This window comes from Frankliniella occidentalis, unplaced genomic scaffold (assembly GCF_000697945.3).
Source record: "Frankliniella occidentalis isolate FOCC.00 unplaced genomic scaffold, Focc_3.1 Scaffold280, whole genome shotgun sequence".
NCBI lineage: Eukaryota > Metazoa > Arthropoda > Insecta > Thysanoptera > Thripidae > Frankliniella > Frankliniella occidentalis.
This window is the reverse complement of record NW_026267406.1, coordinates 68,297-72,921: the sequence shown is the minus strand read 5'-3', so window position 1 is coordinate 72,921 and position 4,625 is coordinate 68,297.

Here is a 4,625-nt window from a genome sequence, read left to right as displayed (position 1 = left end):
TTTATGGGTTCTTAGGGGGTAACTCGTCAAAGTAGAGCCCTTTGGGCAAAAATTTCGTCCGTTTGGCTCTATCTTGTACCGTTTCGACGCTATGGCGCATTTCTTGACAAAAATGAGGTGAAAATGATCAAATGGTCGATTAAATCGTTAAAAAGACTTCGTTTCGAAAAATTGTACATTCACTCCTATTACCCCGTCTCGGGTGTCAGCGCCGCAGGCCTAGCTATATGTGCGCCAGGCGCGTCGCAGCGTAACAGTGTTTCGTGAGATATCGCGAAGCCTGTTACGCGAGACGTGGTCTGGCGTACATATAGCTAGTAATAAATATGGGAGGTTTTCAAAATAAGCGACGTATTTTGCCTCCTAAAATCTCAACAAAAAATATTTTTGAGAATTCTTTTTGCGGGTGGGTTTTGTTTGGGCCTGTCCCCTGACCACATCCTGAAGATACCAGAGCTCCCACTGCAGAATTCTCGAAAATGTAGGTAACACCCGTGTAAAATTGGTTGTACGAAAGTTACACAGCTGTGCGAAAATTACATAAGTACGGAAGTTACATTTTCATAAAATAGGCAGTTCCAAGCAGATCCTTGGTGATATGAGTAGATGAGTACTGGACAAAATCAGATATTTTACGAGACATAAAATGTATGCTCAGACAAAAGGAATGATTTCTGTGCGACAAAAATTGGCGGAGCTACGAGCCGTACGGAATGTTACAGGATGCTTTTAACAAGCAGGCCCGCCCTTCCGCCAAACGAAGTTGCCAGCTTCGCTTCGCCGGCAACTCCGTTCGGCAGGGGCCGGGCCTGCTTGGCCTGCCGGCGGCGATGGTCGGGCCGGGCCCGACCATTTCTGTCACGCGATTTGCTGAAGAACATTATCAAATGATGTAACGGGCCTTCGGCCCGCAAAGCCCGTCGTCCTTAAAATTTGCCCTGTAAACACGAGAAAGGGATGTAACGGTGAGGCACCGTGACTACAACCCACCCTTCTACTTAGAAAAGGTTTTTTGGGGTGGGGGGAGGGAGTTTATTTCCTCTTTTGCGGTTTTAGGCCTTCTTCTACAACTTATTGTGCACTACAGCAATTTAAAGCTTATTTTCGTCAAAAAAAGACCCTCTAGCGCCTAAACGGTTAGATATAGAGCCAAACGGACGAAATTTTTGCCCAAAGGGCTCTACTTTGACGAGTTACCCCTTTGGAGACCATAAAAAAAATTTTTTTGACTTTTTTGACCTACCCCATTTTCTTTGATACCCTCGTTTAACCCTTTAGGAGTGATTGCTAGGATTTGCCGTAGGCGTTTCGTTTTCTAGTAGTGAACCTTAAGATACCCTGAAAATTTGAAGTCTCTGGCACATCTCCTTCTAGTGGAACAGACAGACACACAGACAGACAGACACACACGAGGTCGTTTGCATAAGCCCGCTAGATAGCTTTTCTAAAGCAGAAGGGCGGGCTAAAAACCCAGAATTTAACATTCAAACGCCTCTAGTTCACTTACCGTTTACATCTCGAAGCCGCCCATACTTGAAATCGACAGCAGTGATCTTACCGGAGACTGGGACACCCAGTGCTGCCAATGTCTGTAGCCACAGGGGCTGCTCAGAGCGCAAACTTTTGAATGGGTCCTTCCCTTCCGTCACTCTGGAGGACATTTTTTGGGCTGCTGCCCTGACCAGTGTATTTGCGACAGTAGTCAGCGATTCGAATATGTTGCACAGAAAACATGGAGAAACGCGTAGGAGCTTCTGGATTTTCTCCCCGACAAAGACTTTTGAAGATATAGCTGTCCAAAGTTAAGGTTTTAGCGCGGAGGATAGCACGGAAGTTACATTTTGACTACTTCCTAAGGAATTTCGATTACTTTCGCCACTGACATTGCCTTTTTTGTACTGAAATTTAATTCGCCACTTTCCCCCGAATCAAATAAGCCAAACGGCATCGAAAACGACAGAAAAATAACGATTCTACGGCCAAAAGACACAAATATGTCGCTTCTTTTGAAAACCTCCCATATTTGCAACATGGAAATACATTGAAACACACAAAACAATAGAAGAATCACCACATTCACGCCATGAAATGGACATTTTCGCCCACAACTTGGCAACAACGCAAATCTCTGTTGTGAAATTAAAATTTAGGCAAATTTTTAAAAAGCAAGAAAACTTGTCTCTAATAAATTTTCCAAGGAATCCAGTGGTAATGAGTACTTTGGTTGACAGACACTCAAAATACGGTTTATCTCAAGTATAAGATTCTACTTGCGGCGTTGCCACGTTGTGGGCGAAAAGGTCTATTGGCAAGAGATATACATAGATGACGTGAATAATAAAAAAAAACGCAAACCTTTTAAAAGACAAACACAAAAACATCCAGGGACAAAGCAGCAATGATAACAAGCTGCAATATACGAGCATGGAAATGTTTTGTTGAAGAACGAGGCAAGAGGGAAAACAATACAGAAGCAAATAGCATCGGGAAATAAAACAGTATAAGTAACCACATAGAAGAAGAGACACATTGACAGGAGCATTCAGCAAAACGGCAGTTAGTTAGAAAAAGTCAAAGACACAAAAGTAATATAAGGCAAACACAAACAGAAACCGAAATAACTTTCCCACCCCCAAACAAAGGAAGAAATTGTATGAGTAACCACACAAAGGCAAATATTAAGAAGAGCACTCAGTAAAATGACAATACAATCAGAACAAGACAAAAACTCAAAAAGTAATGGAAGGCGAACACAAACAAAGTCCAACATAATATGAAAAAAAGAAAAAGAAAACCAGACAAGAACATGTAAGCAGAGAAGTACAAATGAAAAATCGCCAGAAAGGGGCACAGATAAAATTCGAGTCACAGCCGGTACACAGTAAACGAGGATACCAAAGTAAAGAAGAAGCATAACCTGTTACAGCAGAATGCAACGATAATTTCGAAAAGCTGGAGCGGCTGGATTTGTCAAGTAAGAGACAAATACTACACGTGAAATAGAGTCATTGCAGTCAATTACAATAACAGTCCCAAATAGGAATTCCAATTTCTCAAAGAATAAATGTACATGGGAAATCACCAGAAAAGGGCAGGAATACTAAAACTATCACACAAACAGCTTTACATAGTGTATGTACTAAAGTATAGGCCAACAGGCAAAACAAAATATCGCTGAATAGATTCCAAATAAGTACTACAAGATCAGAAATAAAACAGAAAACATGAAAATAATAGTCACACAGATAGCATTCTAGTCACAGCCGGTACCATAACATGCAGGAGAACATAACCTGTAACAGCAGAAAGCAACGACAATTTCGGACAGTCCGAGACAAATGCTACAAGTGAAATAAAGTAATTGCAGTCAATTCCAGTACAGTCCCAAACAGTAATTTTACTTTCTCAATAACAAATGTACATTTAACAGAGGAAAACAGACCAACAGTGAACACAGTGGCCTGACGCGCCGTGTTGTCGCAGCGGGGGGAAGAGCAAGAAGAAGAAAGGAGTGTTGCCAACCTTATACCAAGCAATGACAGCTGGATCTACTTAAACTTCGTCGAAACGTTCGCAGCTGGTCAAGGCAAACACACATGAATTTATCAATGGAAACAATTTCCAAATTTATATTTACCATTAACGTACTTCTTGCTGGTGTGTTATTTTTCTTCTTTTTTTTAGTGATTTCTCGAATCGATTTCGAATAGGGTATCCCTCTAGAGCGCGGAGCGGAAGTAAGAAGAACAAAAGCGGATACAGAGAGCGGTGGTGGGGGCGGGCGCGCGGAGGAGCGGCGCGCGGGCAAGGAGGCTCCCCTACCACCCGCCGCTCCCCCGCGCGGGACTACCTGACGTATAACAGTTCTTAATATAATTAAATTGAATAAGGAGTTGCAATCACACAAGTCATTTGGAAGATTTGATCGAGTAACTTTTAATCTGCAATTTCGACTTAATTCCTCAGCGGCCTGTCTACTAATGCCGTCTGCCATCGTCACTTCAGCAACATAATTTAATCTTACTGTCACGTTACTTCGAGTCCATGTTGTTGTTGTTCCATTAATGTGCATTGGTGACACTTGCCTTGTAATTTTATGTATAGCAATTTGCAATAAAAGAGAAAGTATACAGTGAAACATAACAGTTTTGTAGCTTTCACTGTAAATCCGAGTGTGATACTGACTGTTTTCTGTGATAAAGAAATATTGCACGATGTTGTGATGATCATCGCAGCAGAAGTATAATATTCAATTCATTGCTAATATTTGTGATGACCATCACTTAATCAAATGACACTTCGATGTATCATAATTTTGTGCAATATGCGTCACACCGTTTGGAAATAAATCCAAAATCATTGCATTACTTTGCAGTGAGTATCACACAATTTTGTAATAAAAACTCATCACAACCCCAGAAGTAATACATCACGGGCATCACACAGGAAATTTTATCACACGAAAATGTGTGAAAAGTATCACACTTCGAAGAACAGTGTTTGAACTTTATTGGCTGAGCGATTAGCGAAGCCTATTACTCCGTCTGGTCGGAAAAAAGTTTTTCTGTCTGTCTGTGTATCTGTCTGCACGAAAACTCGAAAACGAATTGAGCGAGCGACCTGGG